The following is a 24,122-nucleotide window of genomic DNA, read 5'->3' as shown; positions in this document are numbered from 1 at the left end:
GGCCATTACCAGCCATCCTGACTTTTGTCTTGTCACTAGACTTCAGTGACTCTTGAAGAAAGTGTGAGGTTAATGTCTTTGGGCAGCATTGCCTCACATAAATCCAGTTCACAGGCAAGTCAAGGTATTATCCTGTGAAATCATTGGCTCTCTTCAAAAAGGAAGAAACAACAACAAAAATAGTCACAGGAGGCCAGAAGTATCCCTGAGATCTCCAAGCCTCTAACCATTTCTGTTTCTCCTAAACATATATTCCCTTCACTCTTCCCATCAAAAGTTTCTTCTTAGTCTTAAGATATTTTCATTGAAGATAGGAGGAGCAGAGTAGCTACCTAACATGCTTTAGAAGAGAGGGTAATTCCATTTTGTCCAAGTCTTTTCTCTCTCCAATGGGCTTAATTCCATACAATTTCAGATTAATGATTTTTTTGCTTGGCGACATCTTACTTCATCTTCTGTGTTTTCTCTTTCTGATGCTTTTCAGCATCATTTACCTCATTTAGGTGAGTGAAGGGGAGTAGAATTCCAGAGTCCTCATTAATTAGATTTTACCTGGATAAAAATGTTTGGGGAAGAAGGATCCTATACATCCTTTTTTAAAAAAAAGAAGCCATGATTTGTTAATTCATCTTTCATTTATTAACACACATTTAGAAAACACAGTAAAAAATATCAGCAAGAGCTTCTTTGTTTAACTGGATCTGCAACAACCCTACTCTTTTTTCAGAAGTCTAAATAATGGTACATCCCTTACAATAAATCTTTACCCTTGTTTCCCAGTGCAAAATATCGGTGTTTAGGAGAGAAGTATGATCATATATGTTCAAGGAAAGTTCTTGGGACTTGGAATAACTTCCTCCCCCCCAGGTATGAGAGACTTGGCTTAGAATCTAGATTTCTATATATCTACATGACTTTACCAAATTACTTACCGATATCCTCAACTATAAAATGGGGATAATAATAACCCTTTCCAAAGACTAATATGTACTTATACAGAGTGAAATAGGCAGCCTCAGAAAAACAATATATACAATGACTATAATTGTGTAAATAGGAAAAGAAGACAATTACCAAAGGAACTAAACACTGTATAATTATAAGTATACACTAGGCCCTGGAGAAGAGTTAAAAAAATAAATGTACCTCCCTTCCATCTTTGCAGTGGTGGGTAACTCAGTATGGGAAATATTGTGTAGACTGGAAGACTTGATTGACATGTTAGTTGCTTTTGCTAAAATTCTCTTTCCTTTTTTATTCATTGTTCCAAAGCATGACTCACTGGGGAGGGTATGGGAGAGGGATATATTTGGAAATGAAGGGGATGTAAAAACAAAAGATGTCAATAAAAAATGGCTCCTATCTTCCAGTACTATTAGGTTTTAAATGAGATAATGAATGAATTCAACAAAGAGAAGCATTCAAGTATTTATCATGTGCCAAGTATATTTACTTTTCAAATCTTAAAATATAATATAAATATCATCTATTATCATTATTGTTAGCAAGCCTTAAAGCACTATGTATTTGTCAGTTACTAAAATTATTAATAATATTAATAAGACATAGTCAGGAAGATCTGAGTTCACTAAAATTATTAATATTAATAAGACATAGTCAGGAAGATCTGAGTTCAAATTGAGATCTTAACATAAACTGACTCTATGTGGATAGCTAGGTGATGCAATGGATAGAAGGCTGAGCCTGAAGTCAGGAAGGCTTGAGTTCAAATCTAGCCTCAGACACTCATTAGCTAAGTGACCTTGGGAAAATTAAGCTCTGACTCATATTTCTTAACTAGGAAATAATAATAATAGTCTCTATCTTACAGGGATGTTGTGGGACTCAAAAGAGATAATAGTTGTAATGTACTTACCATAGCACCAGGAAACAATAGCTATTATTTTTGATTGTGTGACCCTATGTGAACACTTAACCTTATTTGGCTGAGTTTTCTCATCTATCCAATGAGCTGGAGAAGGAAATGGCAAAAGACCCCAGCATCTTTGCTAAGAAAACTCCAAAAAAGAGGGTCACAAAGAGTCTGAAATGACTAAAAAATGACTGAGCAGCAAGAAGTTACAGAGAAGGTATTGAGTAGCATTACCTGGGAGTCCTTTATGTTAGTTAAATGACAGACCCAGCCCCTATCCTAATTAATACTAAACCTTAAAGTACTATGTAAAAATCAATGACTATTTTGTCATTTTTGTTGCTTATGATTAACAGCAAGAAGAACAATTTTAGGCCAAGTGATGACCTAAACATTAGGTTGATTCTGTGACTGATCTATAAATGTCATCCCTTGGTTCTTTCATTGGATTTGGTCCATTTCCCAGTTAGCTACAACATACCCAATGAGCCAATATAGTAAGTAATAGTTGGTTTTTTCCCCCTATTAATAACTCAGCAGTCCTCTATTATAACATACTTGGGTGGCATTCATTTAAAAAATAAGTTCATAATGTAGCCTATTTTCTGGTGTGTGTCTGTGTGTGCATGTGCGTGTGCGTGTGTGCACGCGCATCTTATCAGTGAACACACATTATTTCACACCTGTAAGTTTTCCTGTCTCTCAGGCTCTCTTCTCCATTTTAATCCTATTAATAAACCTGTCACTGGGCTTCAGAGTATGTGCACTTTATCTTGACTATAAATGCTCCAGCGAATGACATTGCCCAGCCTTCTGCTACAATTCAGTTTTACTACAAAATCTACTTCTCTGTTTTTCAAAGAAATAGATTTGGCATTGGTGATTTAAATCACAGGACACTTGTTCCCCCAAATTGTTCATCTTTTGTTTTTATGTTGCATTGGTCGTCATGCCATTTCCAACCACTTCAGAAAGGACCCCTGACACTACACCGTGGGTTTTTCTAAGCCCATGTTACTAGGTGTGTGGGCAGTGCCAGACACATAGTAAGGACTGATCAACTGCTTTTTGATTGATGGTGTCATAGCTGTTGGCACCTATATCTAGAAAAAGATTCTCAGTTCAGTACAATCTTAATCGACTGGAACTCTTGAATAGTTAGTAATTTTTATACAGCTTTAAGTTTTTCTAAGCACTTTGTACATTATCTCATTTGATCCTCACAATAGCTTAGTAAGGATTCCCATGTTAGAGATTAGGAAATTGAAGTAAACAGGGTAAAGTGATTTGTCCAGCATCAGACAAATTGTAAGTGTCTAAGACTAGATTTGAATTCAGGTCTTCCTGACTCCACCACAGCACTCTATCTACTGTGCCATATTGATGTCCTAGAGGAAGCTAGATGGTGCAATGGATAATGTTGGACTTGGAGTCAGAAAGACCTGAATTTGATTCCAGACTGTAATGGAGGAATGGTTTGTGGGGTGGTAAAGGGAACAGGATCTAGGAGAGGACAGCTGATGTTAGGGTTGGCTCAGAGAGAGGAGAGGAGGTTTGAAGATTTTCCCCCTTCCTTCACTCCTTCGCTATGGCTGCTCTCCCAGATTTGCTCTTGTCCCTCTTGTCCCCCCTCCACTACTAGAGACTTAAATATTTCTTAAGAAGATGTCTCTCCTCCTTGAAGCTGTTCACTCACACTTGATTCAAAGCTTGGGGAAAAGATAACTACTTTAATGTCAATTAACTCAATCGGGGTAGTACAAAGGAATAACTGACAGGGAGAAGAATGGGAATGGATAGTGGGGGGGAAAGCGAGTCCTGTCTCTATCTAAACACTTTTCATTCCCTCCTTGTGTTTGGGGGGAACTCAGGCTTGGGCAGCCTGAGCCCCCTGAGAGATAGTCAGGTTGTCTGACCCTGGGTTTGGCCCCTTGGCCACAGTTCAGACCCAGGGCACCAGGAGCTGAAGTAAAATCTGACAGAGATTCAAAATGCCTTTTCTCAGGTTTCTCTTCAATAGTCTTTTCAATTGGGAAGTGTTGGGGGGAAGGTTTTCCAGTCACAAGCAGGAAAAAGTGGAGAACCCTCAGGAGAAAATCTTATTCATCCCTCCTTCTTCAGCTTCTCCAGACTGAGAGTACAACTGCTCTTCAGAGGGAACTTTCTGCTCCTCAAGATTCCAGCCTCCTGGGGCCCCTCCCCCATCAAGGTGATCAGATCCACACACTCTTTAGCCTGGCACTTCTCTCCTAGTGCCAGCCTCTATCACTAGCCTCAGACACTTACCACCTATGTGACCCTGGGCAAGTTATTTCATCCTGTTTGCCTCAGTTTCCTCATTTGTAAAATGAGATGGAGAAGGAAACAGCAGACCCCTACAGTGTCTTTACTGAGAAAACCCTAAATTGGGTCACAGAGAGTTGAACATGACTGAAGTGAGTGAACAACAAGAAAGCTATCCCTAAATTCCCTCTAAACAATAATTCCCCCTCTCTACTTTCACTTAAATTTTATGGGAAAGTTTCAAAGCATAAATAAAGAGCTGCAATACTGGCAGGATTTATTATTGGGAAATGGAAAGAATTTTGGATTTCAGACTATCTAGGAGCTGGCTTCTTATTTTGCTACTATCTATGTGACCTTGGACAAATTACTTGATTTCTTTGGATCTCAGTCTACAAAATGAGGCCAATAGATGACTTATAATGTTTCTTTTACCTCATGATGGTAAATATCTATACATTTAAAATGTAATTTTAAAAATTATCAAAATTTCATTTTCTTTCCTTGCCACCCCTTTTCTAAATAAAAAAAACAGAAAAAACTTCATTCAATATGCATAATCAAGCAGTACAAATTTTTGCATTAGTCATTCCTTAAAAATATATTTAAAATTGCTCCTGAAACCCAATACCACTGTCAGAAATTGGGTCATATTCTTCATAATTGGTTCTCTGAAGTTATGGTTGATCATTGTGTTGATCATCTTGAGCCCTTCAAAGTTGTTTTTCTCAAAAATATTGGTGTTCCTGTATGTATAGTTTGTTCTTTTGGTTCTGCTCAACTGAAACGGAATTAGTTCATAAAGACTTCACAAATTTCTCTGAAACTTTCTTTTATCACTTCTTAAGGCTCAAAATATTTTATTAAATTCATAAGCCATAGTTTATTTAGTCATTCCCTATTGATGGGTGTTCTTAGTTTGCAATTCTTTGCTAAAGCCAATGAAATAAAAATAAAAAATTTTAGAGGTTTGTATATATTCACCTCCATCTTTTTTCACCTTCAAGGTCTCCATTAATCCTTCCAGACAAAGGTCACTTACTACCTTTATAAACTTGGGTGAAGTAATTTAAAATCTTTGAGCTTTAATTCTTAATATGTGAGATGAAAAGGATAAATTAATGGCTTTTGGGTCCCTTCAAGTCCTAAATTTGTGAGCTTATGACCATAGGGAAAAGGTAGATATCTATCTATATTTTTGTTAAAGTAAAGTTTGAAACCAGAAAGACTGCACCCATTAAGTGTATAACTGGAAAAATTTCCTATTCCTTAGATTGTAAAGTTAATTAATGATTGACTATTTGTCAAATAACCACTATGAGTGTTGAAGGCACTCTTCTTTTCAGTTGCTCAGGCTCAGCCAAGATGGTAGCTTAGTAGCAGTGAAACCTGAAACTCCTCTGACAATTCTTTCAAACCAATCTTTAAAAAGCACCTCAAAAAGACAGGAGTCAAAAACCAACAACAATACAGAGTGAAGGGCCTCTTCAGCTGAACATAACTTAAAAGGTAGGCAGAGAGAGTTGGTTTTCAGGGGATAAGGGAGAACCAGAAGCAAAACTGCACACAGAAGAGTACTGGACAACCATTACACCTTGAGATTCCAAGCCTGGGTATAGGCCAACTTCAGGATTCCAAGAACTTGCCTATTCCAACATCAGAGCACTCCATACCCCAGACCCACTCCCAAGGCAAAATAGCTTGGAGTAGTGAGACCTAGAAGCCATCACCAGATGAGACTGGATCAATAGCTTTCAGAATTTCTACTCCATAGGCCAACTCCCCCCTCACCCCCCAAAAAAAACAACAACTGGGAAAATGACCAGACAGCAAAAGAAACACATAATCATAGAAAATTTCTGTGGAGACAAAGAAAAAAAGCACAGACTCAATATGGGAGAGTAAGATCCAAGAAACCACATGAAAAACTTCAAAGAAAAATGGGAACTGGTTTGAGGCATTGGAAGAACTCAAAAAGGAATTCAAAACTCAAATAAGACAGGTGGAATAAAAATTGGAAAAAGAAAGTAATGCAAAGAAAAACAACAGCTTAAAGAACAAAATTTGTCAGCTGGAAAAGGAGGCACCAAAATCCAATCAAGGAAAGAGTCACATGAAAAATAAAATGGATCAAATGGAAAAGGAAGATTAAAAGGTCATGGAAGACATTTATTCTTTAAAAATTAGAATTGAGCAAAAAGAAGTTAATGACTTCATGAGACATCAAGAAACAACAACAAAAAATGAAAAGAATGAAAAAATAGAATAAAATATGAAATATCTCACTGACAAATCAACTGACCTGGAAAAGTGATCTAGGAGACACAATTTAAGCATTATTGGACTATCTGAAAATCATGATTAAAAGACAAACAAACCCTAGACATCATATTACAAGAAATTATCAAAGAAAACTGCCCTGATATTCTTTTTTTTTTAAAAAATATTATTTTATTTGGTCGTTTTCATACATTATTCACTGGAAACAAAGATCGTTTTCTTTTCCTCTCCTCCCCTTCCCCCCCCCCCCCCCCCCCGTCTTTCCCTCTCCCATAGTCGACGCATGATTCCACTGGTTATCACATGTGTTCTTGACTCGAACCCATTTCCCTGTTGTTGGAGTTTGCATTATAGTGTTCATTTAGAGTCTCTCCTCAGTCATATCTCCTCCAACCCTGTAGTCAAGCAGTTGCTTTTCATGGGTGTTTTTACTCCCACAGTTTATCCTCTGCTTGTGGGTAGTATTTTTTTTTAGATCCCTGCAGATTGTTCAGGGAAATTGCATTGATACTAATGGAGAAGTCCATCACCTTCGATTGTACCACAATGTATCAGTCTCTGTGTATAATGTTTTCCTAGTTCTGTTCCTTTCACTCTGCATCACTTCCTGGAGGTTGTTCCAGTCTCCATGGAATTCCTCCACTTTATTATTCCTTTTAGCACAATAGTATTCAATCACCAACATATACCACAATTTGTTCAGCCATTCCCCAATTGAAGGGCATCCCCTCATTTTCCAATTTTTGGCCACCACAAAGAGCGCAGCTATGAATATTTTTGTACAAGTCTTTTTGTCCATTATCTCTTTGGGGTACAAGCCCAGCAGTGCTATGGCTGGATCAAAGCTGCCCTGATATTCTTGAACAAGAGGGTAAAATAAAAACTGAAAGAATATACAGATCACCTCCTGTAATAAATCTCCAAATGACAATTCTTAAGACTTATAGTCAAGTTCAAGAACTCCCAAGCTAAGGTGAAAATACTGCAAGCAGTTAGAAAGAAAGAACTCAAATATCATGGAGTCACAGTCAGAATTACACAGGATCTGACAGCTTCCACAATGAAGGATCAGAAGGCTTGGAATATGATATTCCAGAAGGCCAGGGAACTGGGTTTACAACTAAGTATCATCTATCTTAGGAGTCAGCTGGGTGGCTCAGTGGATGGAGAGCCAGACTTAGAGATGAGAGGTCCTGGTTTCAAATTTGGCCTTAGATACTTTCTAACTGTGTGACCTAGGACAAGTCACTTTAAACCCCATTGTCTAGCCCGTATCATTTTTTTACCCTTGAAACCAATACATAGTAGTGATTCTAAGATGGAAGGTAAGGGTTAAAAAATAATAATAATGACTTGGAATTCTCCATCTCCAAACTGCTTTTGTATGAATATCCTCCCATGTGGGAAATGTGTTCCCTCTTTATTTCCATCTCCGTTTCTTTCCAAGTTCATCTTAAGCTCCATCTTGTGATGATAAAAATCACTTCCCAAATTTGTTCTATCCTGTACCCCATTTCTGCATGTGTACATTTGGGGGATTTATAGGGGCATGGAGGATAAAAGGTGTGGGGCAGAGCTCTCTTTTGCCCTCTTGAGGTTGGTGCTAGAGGGCTTTGCAGGGTAAGCAGCTTGGTGGGCTTCAGATTTCAGCTTAGGGTATTTTTCTATCTAGTGAGATTTTCTGTCCTCTTCTTTTTCCCCCCTATATCTCCATTTTTTAAATTAAAATTACATTGTTGAGAGCTACTGACAGACTCCTGCCTTAAGAGTTGATTTTATGTGACCACAATATTTTATTAATATTACATTTAATAATTTTACTTTCATTCATTACATTTGGCAGATCTCAAGGGTTTAATGACTACCCTCAATCTTCTCCAATTTTCTTCACTCCTTACTCTCCTTAAGTCAATTTGTTAGTAGCTAATTGTGGAGCTCAGTTTTTACTACAAGCTAAGTTGGTAGAGTAGTTTTAAAATAGACCAAAGGACAGATTAGCCTCAAGGCAATAGCCCCTGACCTCATACTAAAAAGCTTTATAAGCCCACCCCCAACCCCCCCACCCCCAGCAGCAGTGGCAGAGAAAGCAGTTTATAGAAGGCTGCCCAACTACAGTGGGCTTCTTCACGGGCCCCAGGTTTACCAAACAAAAGCTGTAGGGGAGCAATACAGAGTGGAGCCCCTCTCCTACACCCCCCTCCCCTCCCTGCTGTCCACACTTGCCTTCCACCACTTCTGCTATCTGCAAACTGCCTCAGCCCACCCCTGATGAGGGTCCCAGAGCCATTTGGAAGCACCTTGGTTTTCCTCCAGGGAAGGGTGAGACCTAACTTAGGGCTGAGGGGTGACTGAGAACAGCTGAGTAAGAAGCCATTGCTTGCTGCTGCCTGGTAGGCTGGGTAGGTTGTCTTTAGTAACAATTAGCCTCCCCTAGGTTTTTACCTGGGGGTACACTTTCACCCTCTTGGATCCTTTCCTGGAGTGGAAACTATCCTACCCCACAAGCTACTATCTCCTAGGTCGAGAATTCCAGAATTCGGGAGTATTGAAGTTAATAGGTTCATCTCAGTCCTTTTTTGTTGTGGTTATTGGAAAGAGTTAATTGTTTGCTAAGTTCACAGAGTTTAGCCATATCTTACTCCTAGCAGTCTGCTTTTTCTTTAAGGCCTTTCCTGAACCCCCACAGTGTCTCTAGCATTGGTGGAAGTGGGAGGTAGAACACTGAAAAGGGCAATCAGGGAAAGCAGCATAGAGTTAACTTAAACTGCTCCCTTAATCCTGATAAGTTTTCAAAACCTATTAAGAGCAAAAATCTCAACAGCCCGCAGCCTGCCCTCCTAGGCCAGCTCAGTGAAGCAGATCCCTGGCCATGTGCTAGTGGAAGCATGTGGCTGCTAATGGGGAGGAGAAGGAAGTAAACTTTTCCAAACCTCTTTGCTGAACTTTTGCTTTTCCTTGTTGTCCCACCTAAATTTAGTCTCTGGCAAAGGCTATTCAAGGGTTAATTAGGGTGTGTCTCTATCTACCCCAAATTTCTTTTTTCTCTAAAGTCTTTACAAAACTCCTAGCCAGTATATACTAAGGTAGTGCCACCTGCGGACAGGAAGTAGAATTGCAAGCAATTTAATAATTAGATTTGAAAATAATTAGGCAATTGAGTATGGTGCTGAAAAGTATGGTCCACACTCTAAGAGGACAGTTTCCTGCCTATCTGAAACACCTCCTGTTTGGAGAACTTTACTGAGTTTGAATAGCTCACAATTTCAGAATGACTTTGTTTAGTATTGTTCCTGGGTGTGCTTATTCCAAAAAAGCTAGAAAGTATTTATCACACTTATGATCCCTTGTGGATTGATGTGGAAAATTTGTTCCAAGCCTTTTTAATGGAAAGAGAAAAAATAAAAAAAAATGTTTTCTCTTGTTAATCAGTCCCAGAGAAGGAGAGCAATTCATTGGCCACAGGAATACCCAAAATGGAATTTGAATAAACAGAAAGATTACTTGAAACTATGTCAGGATAGAGAAGCATTTCTAAAAGCAATGAGAGCTTGTTCTGATAGGCCTGGTACATGGAAAAAATTCAAAAATTTAAAGCAAAAAAATGGGGAAAATCCCTCTCAATTTATGGAAAGACTTATTGAGCTAGGAGGAAGATATATAGACCTGGATCTTTCCAGAGAAAGGGATGTCAGACAATTAAGAAGACAGTTTGTAAAAAAACTGTGAAGTGGTCAAGACTATTTTAAGACTAACTGCCCAAACTGGGCTAATATGGATCTCAAGGAATTGAGAAGAGTAGCAGTTTATGTCTTTAATGGCCATGAAAAGAAAGATGAAGACAACAGTGACTTAATGGAGGCAGTAAGGAAAGAAAAAAAAGTACTAACGAAAAAAATTAAAAAAGGAAATGCAGGAATATACAAATCAAACATTAATGTATTACTTCTATAGAAAAAGGGGTCACTTAATGATGAATTGTAGAAAGCAGAATCAGGCAAATAGAAATAATAATAATAGAAATAATAAAAATAAAAGAGACACATTTAGAAATAATAATGAGGTGAATGATAACTGAAAAGGGAAACTGAAAAGGAACAGGGCAGATGAAGGAATTGAGGTTCAAGAAGGAAGAAGGGAGAAGGGGTCCATATCTAATGAATACCCTTCCCCCCAAAGTTAGGCAGATCAGGTTTTGGTTCACCTGAACCCCTTGGGTTCAGAGTAAAGTAAGCTCTAGTTCTTGGCTTTCTTGGCTGCACAGTGAGTGTTCCCAAGTTCAAAGATCAAGGAGGTTGATGGAAATTTTTCTTGGTGGACAGCTTGTGTTTCAAAGTCCTGCCCACTTGTCTTGTCTTCTTGTGAGGATCTGGGGTCAGGAATCACAGGGAAAAAGATCACTGGATCAGAGAATTAGCCAGAGCCAACCTCTCTGGTGTGGGTTACCAGACAGAAGTCAGTTTCCCAACTTCTGAATCAACTCACTCTCCCCACTCTCTCCAAAGTTCTATGTTCCTTTTTCATCTACCCCCTTTCCCCCCACTGCTGGAGAATTCTGCAGCTCTTTCAAGTCCATTTCTTTCCAAGTTTTCAAACCTTCTCTTACAGCAAGCAAGCTTCAGATTTTGACTTAGGGTATTTTTCTAGATAGGGGAGATTTTCTGTCCCCTTCCTACATTTCTTTTTCCCCATATATTTCCATTTTTTAATTAAAATTACATTGTTAAGAGCTACTGACAGACTCCTGACTTGAGAGTTGATTTTATAATGGTGGCCAAAATATTTTATTAATATTACAATTAATAATTTTACTTTCTTTTATTATAATCTTCTACATGAGTTTTTTCTTTCCCACATTCCCTATATCGCCCTTCCAAAATAATGTTAATTTTTGTTTATTTTGAATGAACTTTTATATATACATGTTTTCATTCCTGACCAAGTGTACATTCTCTGAGGGCCAGGGCTACTTCACAATTGTCTTTTTATCCCCAGTGCCTAGGATATAATAGGTGCTTTATAAATGCTTACTGGGTATTTATGAGTTTGTTTCACTTCTGCATTCACATGGCCATCATCCTCATTCAGGGCTTTATTACCTTTCACCACGATAATTGCAATGTTGTCCCTGACACAAGTCTCTGTCCTTTCCAATCTTTCTCCACAGAGAGGCTAAAGACACAAGTGTCTCCAACTCATTCCTCTTTCCAAAGATTTTCAGTGACTTCTTACTGATTATAAATGCATGCATGCATGATGATGAAATGCAAATTCTTCATTTTGGCATTTAAAGCTTTTTGCAATCTGATTTTTTTTTTTTTGGTGGTGGTGGGATAGCTTTTCTTGACTTTCATGTGACTCCTCTGGAAACATGACTATTTACTCTTATTCTTTATTGTTTATTTACTCTCCCCAAACTCAGTATTCTTCCTCCCATTTCTCTGCATAGCTTTTATCACCTTCATTTTCTCACCTTCATCTCTTAGTTCCTGTCTTTCTTCAAAAAGTTCAAGACTACATACTTTGAGAAGCCTTTTCTGATCCCCTTAAGCCATCTACTCTCCTCCCAATCACCTGTCAAAGCATTGCTTCTCTTTGTTTCATTGATACAATTTAGTTATTAATAATGGCCCCACAATATAAGAATAGTGATGATGGTAGGTCAGATAAGCCTAAGAAAAGTTGTAAAGGGCCTAGGTATGTTGACTTAAGAAATACTTATTAAATAATGAGGTTTGCTATTATGCAGGTTTTTAAACTCATGTAAAGAGTCTTGTAACACATTGGTCATAGAAAACAAGATCCCACTCTATATTTTTCTTTTTATTATGCTTATTTTATTCTATGTCAATTTCATACCTATATTCCCATGTTTTTCTGAATTTTTCATATTCCTTATTTTTTACTATATAATGATCTAATCTATAACATATTACAATTTATTTTTCCATTCTGTAACTGATGGGCACTTATTTTGCTTCGAGGTGTTTCCTATAATCAAAAGTGCTTCTATGACTGTTTTGATATATAGGGGAATTTTCTTTGTCTTTGACTTCCTTGATCAGCCCATGGTAGGATCCTTGGGTCAAAGGCTATGTTTACAAATTTCCAGCAGGACATAGCTAGCAACAGGGTTTCATGGAAAAAGCATTTGATTTATAATTGAGAGGTTTGAGTTTTAGACTTGATTTTGACAGTGATTTGCTTGTGTGACCCTAAACAAGCCACTTTCCCTTTCTAAGCCTTTGTTTCTCACATATCATATGAAGAGATATGACGGGAAGATCTTGAGGCCCTTCATGATGTCACCCCATAATGTTATTTCTAGTTATGCCTCTCCTTGGAGTCAATGAGAATGGACTATCACCACAGCTGGATAATTGGATAATAAATAAAATGGATAATAAAATGATTATAATTTCTCTTCCCGGGGCAATCTTCAAAACTTTGAATATGGTTCTCATGTGCCCTTCTTCTAGAAGTCAGATACCCCTCATTCCTTCTGCTGGTCCTCAAATGTCTTGAACCTGAACACTTCCACCACCCTGGCTAATCCCCTCTGTCTATAACGAAAACTCAAGGGATTCATGTGTGTGTGTGTGTGTGTGTGTGCATAGAGGTCTGTTTCTATAGTTTAACATGGACTTTTGTCTTTCTTCTTGGTGTAGACACCTCTTTGTTTTCATGGCTCTTATTTTTAAACCATGTAGAAAAACAATCCCCTAAATCATGTATAGCTTGCGAACCTCCTATCCTGCTACAGCTGAAGAAATTCAAGTGTAACTAAATAGTAGATATATTTCATGCCTAATACTTGACTGAGCATCAATCAATCAACAAGGATCCATTAATCACCTGCATTGTACTAGGCATTGGGGATATAGGAAGATAAAACAGTTGTTTAGAGCTGTAGATGCCTGGTGAATTTGAGCTAAGTCTTATTTATTACTTAAATTCTTTTATTTATAAATTCAAGACCCTGATATTTTGCTTCCATATTGATATCAAGTAACTTGCATCTTACTGGAGCAGACTCATGTACCATGTAACGGGACCCTTACCTCCATCCTTCCCCTTGTGCTCTGCTCCCAGAGAATACACTTACTGATTCTCTGCCTATGATAGAACGTGTAGATGCTTGGGAGGCAGCTGAAGAGTGCTGAAGAGGCCAAATCTGAACCTCAAACCTTCTGTCTCTAGACCTGGCTCTCAATCCACTGAGCCACCCAACTGCCCCCAAAAGCCATAACTCTAAGAGCACCCACTTTTGCATACATGCAAATCTAGAGAGTTACCTGGTTAAGAAATATTTTAAATGGGTTGAGTGTGTCGAGCTAGAGTGGCAATGTTTGGAAGTGGTAGGAAGAAGATCCTTGAACAAGAAATTCTTTCTCTACTATTTAGTGGTAATAGCAAATTCCCCAAGTGTCAAAGAAACTTAATGACCATCTAGGGAAGGTCCTACCTGGTCTAACTTTTGTCACAAACCCATTTGAGTATTTAGCTAACCTTCCACTTTTCCCCAATGTTCTTTTCAGGACTTTGGATAATTTTGTGTTTCATTTACTGTGATTTTTATTCATAAGTGCTCTCTTCTGTAGTTTACAGACCTTGCTTTTAAAATGGAAGGTAAAGTTTAACTGCCCTCATTGGTGGGAATACAGGAAAGAGACCTGCCTTCCAGGGAGGTCATCTCCATGCCAATTATCACCACCAGCGGTGATGATAGTCCTTCTACAGAAGCACATTCCAGGCTCCCAGGGTCAATCAGTTCTGTCTCCATCATGGATTTGCAGCTATGATAATGACTTGATTACCATGGGCAATGACTTTCTTGGGCATCTAGTTTTATTCACCTGTTGAATTATTCAGTTCAATACAGGGAGTTACTTTTGTGATTCCAAATCTATTTGCTGAGTCCAGCCTTGGGCTGAGAGCTGGGGGGCACATAGGTGTTCAATATAGTTTTGGAGATAGTGGCAGCTTTGTCTTAGAATTGAGTCATGGAATGAAACCTTTAGAACTAGAAGGGAGAGATATAACCAGGAAATATAACCTAAAAATAATAATACTTCCATCAAGAATTAAATTAGATACCATATGTAACACTCGAAGAAGGTTTGCAAGGCATTCTTCATATATTATCTTATTCATGCTATTTCAGGAGTTCAGAAAGGGAAAGATCAATGTAGATTAGAATTAATCAGAGAAGCCTTCTTGGAGGAGTTGGGCTCTGGATTGAACCCAGAGGAATTTGGATAAGTGAAACAGGAAGAATGGACTAAGGATATGGAGAAGAGCAAGGAGGCAGGCATGAATATGGTGGGTGAGGAAAGTTCAATAGCTCCCTCTTCCTTCCTAAGTAAAATTTAGATTTTATTTTTTTATAAAAATATAAAAATTTAATAAAAATTTATATAAAATTATAAAAGTTTTAATATTTTATAAATGTTATAAAATTTTATATTTTATAAATATGAAAAATAAAATTTTATAAAACTTATAAATAGTTTTTATTAAAAATTATTTTATTTTATGTCCATTATACATAGCTTTTTATAATATGGCCTTACCCTTCCTTTTTAAGCCTCATCTCTATATTAATCCTCTTTATGTTCTTGATGCTGTAGGGAAGTGGGATACCTTTTGCCAGCTGAATAAGCATTGTACTTTTCTGTTCAATAGTCCAGATGTTCCCTGTATGAGGAATGCCCTTCTCTACCCCCATTCACTTGCCTAATTCTCAATCATCCTTTAAAACAGTACTGTCAAACTGAAATGAGGTCCATTAATCCTTTTGTAAGACTCCCTCTGGGTATATATTGACTTTGTTTTAAAATGTTATCTATGTTTTATTGTATTTTTATTTATTTTATTAAATATTTTCCAAGTCTATTTTAATCTGATTTGGCTGCATCCAGGAATATAGTTTGCTGGTATGTTTGACAACTCTGGCATCTAATGCTGAGATTTCTTTGGCACTGTCCTAAACCTTCTGTCAAAGTTTAGAGGAACCTAGATTTCAAACTAGAAGGGGCGTTGGAGGTTATCTAGGTCAATCTCCCCAATTTAAAAATGAGGAAATTGAGGCCCAAAGAAGTCAATAAGTTGTTTAAGGATATGTAAGTTATCAGTGGAAGAACAAAAAATTGAACCTTGGTTCTCAGATTTAGAATCCAACATTCTTTTTATTGGACTATGCTGCCCATTAGCAGAAATAATAATGGATTTATGGCCCTAGTACTTAGGTTGGAATCCCAACTCTGACAATTACCAGTTATTGGCTTAGAGTCTTATTTCTTTGTATTCCCCAACTAGCATCATAATCTCCTAACTGGGTTTTCTGTCTCCTAGATCTACCTCCTTCAATCCATCCTACATATAACTGACAATAATCTTTCTCATCCATAATTATATAGTCACTCCCATGGTCAATAACATTTAATGGTTCCATATTGCTTCCCAAATGAAATCCCAACTCTTCAGCCTTTCCTAATGCATTTATTGCATTCTAATTTGTATTATTTTATTTGTGTCCCAACCTTCTTGCTTATTTACTCAAATAAACTGTAATCAAGACTCTTTACAATCTGGTACTAGAAAAAGGGCTGATTCCAAAGGTCTGAGCTGAATCTTGACTTCATTCCTTATATGCTTAATAACTTTGGACTTTGGGTTACAGTTTATTATAAAATGAATGTTTTATACTATGCAACCTCAGAGATCCTTTCTATCTCTCTAAGTCTGTAATTCAGCCCATTATTCAGCCTGTTGTCTCACTGCTTCCCCTAGATTTCCCTACCTAATCTCCTTCCTGTCAAAATGGCTTGCTAGCCATTTTCTTAATTTGTCTCATCTTTCCCAGGTGGTAGAGTGGATAAAGTGGGACTACAGTCAGAAAGACCTGAGTTCTAATCCAGTATCATACACTTATTAGCTATATGACCCTGGGCAAATCACTTAGCTTCTGTTTTCCTCAATTTCGTCAACTGTAAAATGGGGATAATAATAATACCTCATCTCCCAGGGTTGTCATAAGAACCAAATGGGATAATATTTGTAAAAATGCTTCACAATGAAAGTTGATTAATAAATGCTTGTTTTCTTTTCCTCTTTCCCCCTTTTCATTATTTTGTTCACTCTATCTCTTGTGACTAAAATACTCTTCCTTTCACCTCTGCTTGTTGAAATCCTTCCCATTTTTCAAGACCTAACTCAATTAGAACCTTCTCATTGACTATCTCCAGGAAGAAGTAATTTCTTCATCTTTGTATAATGTTGTATCTTTCCAATACATTTATCACATTTTGGGGGTGTATGGGGTGCTCAGGGAGGGGTAGCATCTCTGGTATGGAGGGCTTGTCGTGCCCTCCTAGGGCAGCTCTCCAGCCTCTGACCCCCACCTGACACCCAGCTCTCACTTGTGGCTCCCAGTAGCTGCTAGCATGCGGCAGCGGCCACACCCTGGGCAACGGCTTCGACAGGCCGGCTAAACCTTGTGAGGGTGGCCATCGGGTTGTCGACCCCTGGTGAACCAGGGCTTTGCTCACCCAGTATGTGAAGACTGCTTCGGGCGGAACAGGCGGAAGAAACCAATAAGAAGGTTCAACGGCTGAGAGGGCAACGCAGCAAAGCACTGTGGAGTGCTTAGGGCATGTTGGAGCACAAAAGACAACATGGCCATCCAATGCAGCTGAGGAAGTCTCCAAGTGTAACGACTTTTCATGCCATGGACCCAGGCTTCCAACGCCGAGAGAGTGGGACTGTCTCTGTGCAACGACTTTTCCACTTAAATTTCCCTCATGCACAAGTGTCTTTGGGCACACTCATCTATACACCATAGATGAAAATGCACAAAGACAATCGTCATCCTCGGTTACCGAGAGACTACTACTACTACTATACTATCACATTTTGATTCGCTTTATTTTACTCAGTTCCTAACCTGCTTACTTATTTACTAAAATAGATTGTTAGTTCCTTGAGGGCAGAAGCAGTATCTTATCCATCTTTATGCCTCCAGAAACTTGTCTGTGACTGTGTATAAAGTAGCCACTTAATACATTCTGACTTCAATTGATTTCTTTGAATTCTCAGCCCCCAGATGTCACCTAGAAAGTTCTGAAATATAATTTTTTCTTTTTAATTTTTAATTAGAATATTTTCCCATGGTTACATGATTCATTATTTCCCCTCCCCTGTTCTCTCTTCCCCCCTTCCAAAACCAACAAGCAGTTCCACTAGGTTATACATGTATTGTTGTTTCCCATTATACTACATGATTGAACATATATTTTTCTTCTGCATTTCTTTTCCCACAATTCATTCTCTGGATGTGGATAGCATCTTTCTCACAAGTTCCTCTGGATTATCCTGGGTCATTGCATTGCTGCTGGTAGAAAAGTCTATTATATTCGATTGTGCCATAATGTTATATATTTTTTTAACCCATACTTCATCTTAGAATTGATATTAATTACCCTTTTTTAAGGCAGAAGAATGACAAGGGCTAGGTAATGAGGGTTAAATGACTTCCCCAGAGTCAAACAACTAGAAATGCCAGATTTGAACCCTGTTTCTCCTTACTCCAGGCCTGGTGTTCTATCCATTGAACCACCTAGCTGGCCCAGTGAGATTCTTTACATTCCAGGTCACAAGTATTTTAAGCCCAACAAAAGCTTGTACAATTTTCATGAAAGTTTTTTCTTTTCTTTTTTCCTGCTTGTGAGTTTCTCATCTATATTACCAGAAAAAGCCAATGTCTAGACTCTAACCTCATCTCATTCTGTCAGGAACCCAATTACTTATTCTGCACCACATGGATTCTCTGATTCCATCCTGAGTCAAATGAGCATCATCTGTCATGACCCAGGTGGGTGGTATTTAGGTTGTACATCCCAAGTTTTAGTCAGCTGGAGTTGGCTGCTGAATATTTACTCAGGGCCCAATCAACACCAGGATGGCATAATCTCTGACCTCTATGAGCTTTCAGGGGTCAGAGGAGGAGGTTGGGACAGTATAAGACTCTCCTAGGAAAAATCATTTTCCCATATTACTGACTCAGCCAGCTGCCAACTCAGGCCAAGATGTCAGTTAATGACATAATGGCAGAGGAATGACTATGAACCATAGAACATATGGGTTCTAGTCCTGGCTGAGTTGTTAGATGAAAATAAATGTTTCTTTAACTTTTTTGGGGGGGTCCTTGGTCTCTATATCTGTAAAATGGAGATGCTACCATAATGGAGGACAAATAGTTTGCCATTCAAATGGAAGACAGATTCCCTTCCAGAAAGTGGGGTCCTTTAAATCATTGAATTAGAACCGCAGATCATTATAGAGATTGGCATAGGGTCCGTGATGCCTCAAAACTGTATTATTTTATTTTAACTTTTATCAATATCTGTTATTAGTCACCTACTGTGTCAACTAGCTTACCCTTAGACCATAATGCAAAATTTTTACATTACAGACCATAATAATAATAGAAACTGGTTCAGGGATATCAGACAAAAGATAGACATCCAAATGCAAATTAAACAATGAAATCTTAAATAATGAGTCAAAGAACATATCAAAGAAATAATAACTATGAAAAATAAAATGATAACAATCAAACAACATTCTCAAATTTCTGGAATGCAACTAAAGCAGTCCTTAGGGGGCAAATCATATCCTTAGAATCATATATTAACAAAATAGAAAAAGAAAAGACTAGTGAACTAAATTATGCATTAAAATTTGGAAAAAAACAAAAAAACAAATAACAAATAATAAAACTAATCTAAACTAAGACTAGAAGGAAGAGGTTAAAACTTAAGGGGAAATAGATACTTGGAAACCTTTATTACTGAATGTACTCCTCCCTTCTTTCCTACACAGAGTCATCCCTTGCAAAAAAATCATTTTTAAAAGAAAGAAAAAAGTTGAGCAAAATTAACAAATGAACTAAGACTGACAGTACAGTCAATATTTGCACTCATGTCTTCTCTCCTCCACTGCAAAAAAAAAAAGGAAGGCGGTACATTTTCTCAATTATTTTTTGTGGATTTTCAAGATCATGGGGGCATGCCATACCCCTAACCCCTGGGGTGTGGAAAGGATATATCTGTACTCTCATTGCCTACCTTACAAGGTTACTGTTAGGAAAACTAATAGTAAAGATGAAAGGATTTTATAAAATTGAACTCCATTATAAAATTGAACTATTATTGGGGAGCATCATTTATAGCAGGGGAAATTGGTTAGTGAATTGTACTGTGTCTGCTTCTCTTATTAAAGCTAATTTTTTGTTTAATGAAGATCTTCTGTCTTTATGGACACATCCTGCTGCTATGATATTCGCATTTGTGAACAAGGAAGCATAAAAGGTGTCTGAATAGCCAAAAATAATTGAGATTTTCCCATCTTTTAAAAAAGGAAATCAGAGATATAGTTTTTTTGTGGTTTCATTTGCCAATTGGCCACAGCTGGAATCAAGGTGATGGGAAAACCTGTAATTTGGATGACAATTTAAAAACTAATGACTTCTTAAAATAAGGCAGGTGCTAGGGATTAGCTTCAAGGTTCAGTTAAGATGGAAATCTTCTTGTGAAAAAGGAGATATAGCTTAGAAAACTCTTATACTCCTATTGTACAGACTAATATGTATTTGGGTATGACACAGCAGATCTAAGCTTGAAGGTTCATGTGTCTTTCCTGTTCTTGCATTCAGGGGATGTTCATTGGTCTGGGATACTTTTCATCTTCCTAGTTATATCTCCTTTCCATGAGAAGGCACACATAAAGCTCTCATTTCATAGTGGTAACTATCAGGATGAGAAATTTGTCCTTGGTCAAATGAATGAGCTTCATGTTGCGGAAAATTAATAATGAATTGTGAAATAATTTCCCCTTTATCTCCCTCATCCCTTCTAAGAACAGTCTGTTTATAAAGTCAGGATAAAACAGTTCCCCCCATCCCAGGCTATGAGACTGAGTTGAGACAATTCGTTCTTTTATTAAGGTCAAGGTGAATCCTGACCCACTAGAGAGATTAAATGAAGTCAGTAAGCTCTGCAGCCATGTTGGACTAACCAGTCACTGGCTAGAGAAGGAAGTGTCTGTTGGCATTGTTCTTCTATGGACAAAGACCCACCTTGCCTCATGATGAAGTCTGAGGAAGGAGTTGAGGTCTCTGGGTATTTCCTCAGAAGTCTTGGGATGTCCAGGGGAGAGATTTGAGTGATGAGCTTATAAGAGTTATATAAAGTGCTATGAGAGAAGAGTTGGCTCTCTTTGGCACCCATTCAGATTGGGGGGGGGGGAGTCAACTGACCAGTTTAGGATGTGTTGAGTAGTTAATAAATTATTTTAAAATTAAGATACACCACTCTGGAGAATTTCAATCATTACATTACAATAGTGTGTAGATTCAGGATGTTCCATGTCACAGGTTAATAACTCTGGGACCATCTAAGATAAAGATCTGAGAGCCTTTGTCAGACATTGAGATCTCACAATCTGAGAATGGGTCCAAGTGCCCTTGCCTCCACCTTCTTTTAGATTCCCATAACAAGATTGCTGACCATTCCATGAACCCTGGATGATTCCTGAAACCTTTATATTACTCCAGGTGCCCTATCTACATTCTTGTTACACTTTCCCATGGACTTTTTCTCACTTTCCCATGGACTTTTCTCATGACTGGTTTTTTATATTTTCTGTGGTTTTTACTTTTGAAAGATGTAGCCAGCTTGCAATAAACATATTCACCTGTAACCAGCATGGTGAGACCCTTCTGACCCCACACTGCATCTGTTATCTTTTGATTCTTAACTTTCCCCTCATCCTTACTTACAGGTGAGGTCCCTTTAACCTCTACCTTTGTATTTCCTCTTATTATTTTCCTCACCCTTACCTGGGGAAATCTGGTCCAATCCTGCACCCCAAAGGGCTTTTACAGTTCCAAGTCCTGGTTAATAGCCCAAAAGCCATGCTCAGCTTTGATTTAAATATCCCTAGGAGAGCAGGCAGTTCTAGAAACATGTTATATGATGTGGTAGAGAGAGAGTATTATATTTAGAGTCAGAAAGACCTCAGTTTAAATCTCATCTTAGATACCTACAATCCTACAAAAGATAGTAGGATAGGGCAGCTAGGTGGCACAGTGAATATACTGGGCATTGGATCTGGAATCAGGAAGACCTGAATTCAAATCTGCCTTGAGGACCAGGACCATTGTGTTTCTGACTTTTTATCCCCAGTAACCCAAATAATACTTTGCATATAGGAGAATCTTAATACATTTCTGTTGAAATGCATAATTGCTTTTTAAAAAATATTTTATTTTATTTTATTTTTTTAATTTTTATTTGGTCATTTCCAAACATTATTCATTGGAAACAAAGATCATTTTCTTTTCTTCTATCACCCCCCTCCCCCCCACCACTTCTCCCATAGCCCACGTACAATTCCACTGGGTATCACATGTGTTCTTGATTCAAACCCATTTCCATGTTGTTGGTATTTGCATTAGAGTGTTCATTTAGAGTCTCTCCTCAGTCATATCCCCTCCACCCCTGCAGTCAAGCAGTTACTTTTCATCGGTATTTTTACTCCCACAGTTTATCTTCTGCTTGTGGATAGTGTTTTTTATATCCCTGCAGATTGTTCAGGGACACTGCATTGCCACTAATGGAGAAGTCCATTACCTTTGATTGTACCACAGTGTATCAGTCTCTGTGTACAATGTTCTCCTGGTTCTGCTCCTTTCACTCTACATCACTTCCTGGAGGTTGTTCCAGTCTCCATGGAATTCCTCCACTTTATTATTCCTTTTAGCACAATAGTATTCCATCACCAACATATACCACAATTTGTTCAGCCATTCCCCAATTGAAGGGCATCCCCTCATTTTCCACTTTTTTGCCACCACAAAGAGTGCAGCTTTGAATATTCTTGTACAAGTCTTTTTCCTTATTATCTCTTTGGGGTATAGACCCAGCAGTGCTATGGCTGGATCAAAGGGCAGACAATCTTTTATTGCCTTGTGGGCATAGTTCCAAATTGCCTTCCAGAATGGTTGGATCAATTCACAACTCCACCAGCAATGCATTAATGTCCCAACTTTGTCACATCCCCTCCAGCATTCATTACTTTCCTTTGCTGTTATGTTAGCCAATCTGCTAGGTGTGAGGTGACACCTCAGAGTTGTTTTGATTTGCATCTCTCTGATTATAAGAGATTTAGAACACTTTTTCATGTGCTTATTAATAGTTTTGATTTCTTTGGCTGAGAACTGCCTGTTCATGTCCCTTGCCCATTTATCAATTGGAGAATGGCTTGATTTTTTGTACAATTGATTTAGCTGTTTGTAAATTTGAGTAATTAAACCTTTGTCAGAGGTTTTTATGAAGATTGTTTCCCAATTTGTTGCTACCCTTCTGATTTTAGTTACATTGGTTTTGTTTGTACAAAAACTTTTTAATTTGATGTAGTCAAAATTATTTATTTTACATTTTGTGGTTTTTTCTAACTCTTGTTTGGTTTTAAAATCATTCCCTTCCCAAAGGTCTGACAGGTATATTATTCTGTGTTCACCTAATTTACTCATAGTTTCCTTCTTTATGTTCAAGTCATTCACCCATTCTGAATGTATCTTGGTGTAGGGTGTGAGGTATTGATCCAAACCTAATGTCTCTCACACTGTCTTCCAATTTTCCTAGCAGTTTTTATCAAATAATGGATTTTTGTCCCCAAAGCTGGGGTCTTTGGGTTTGTTATAAACTGTCTTGCTGAGATCATTTACGCCAAGTCCATTCCACTGATCCTCCTTTCTGTCTCTTAGCCAGTACCAAATTGTTTTGATAACCACTGCTTTATAGTATAGTTTGAGATCTGGGACTGCAAGTCCTCCTTCCTTTCCATTTTTTTCATGATTTCCCTGGATATCCTTGATCTTTTGTTCTTCCAAATGAACTTAGTTATTTTTTTTCTAATTCAGTAAAGAAGTTTTTTGGTAGTTCAATGGGTATGGCACTAAATAAGTAAATTAATTTGGGTAGGATGGTCATTTTTATTATGTTAGCTCATCCCACCCATGAGCAATCAATGTTTTTCCAATTTTTTAGATCTCATTTTAGCTGTATGGAAAGTGTTTTGTAGTTGTGTTCATATAGTTCCTGTGTTTGTCTCGGCAGATAGATTCCTAAGTATTTGATATTGTCTAGGGTGATTTTGAATGGTATTTCGCTTTCTAATTCTTTCTGCTGAAATGGGTTAGAGATATATAGAAATGCTGATGATTTATGAGGGTTTATTTTGTATCCTGCAACTTTGCTAAAGTTGTTGATTATTTCGACTAACTTTTTGGTTGATTCTCTAGGATTCCTTAAGTAAACCATCATATCGTCTGCAAAAGAGTGATAGCTTGGTCTCCTCATTGCCAATTTTAATGCCTTCAATTTCTTTTTCTTCTCTAATTGCTACTGCTAGTGTTTCTAGTACAATGTTAAATAATAGAGGTGATAATGGGCATCCTTGTTTTACTCTTGATCTTATTGGGAAGGCTTCTAGTTTATCCCCATTGCAGATGATGTTTGCTGTTGGTTTTAGATATATACTGTTTATTATTTTTAGGAAAGGTCCTTCTATTCCTATACTTTCTAGTGTTTTCAATAGGAATGGGTGTTGTATTTTATCAAAGGCT

Source organism: Monodelphis domestica, chromosome 7 (genome assembly GCF_027887165.1).
Source record: "Monodelphis domestica isolate mMonDom1 chromosome 7, mMonDom1.pri, whole genome shotgun sequence".
Classification (NCBI taxonomy): Eukaryota; Metazoa; Chordata; class Mammalia; order Didelphimorphia; family Didelphidae; genus Monodelphis; species Monodelphis domestica.
This window is presented reverse-complemented; position numbering follows the sequence as displayed.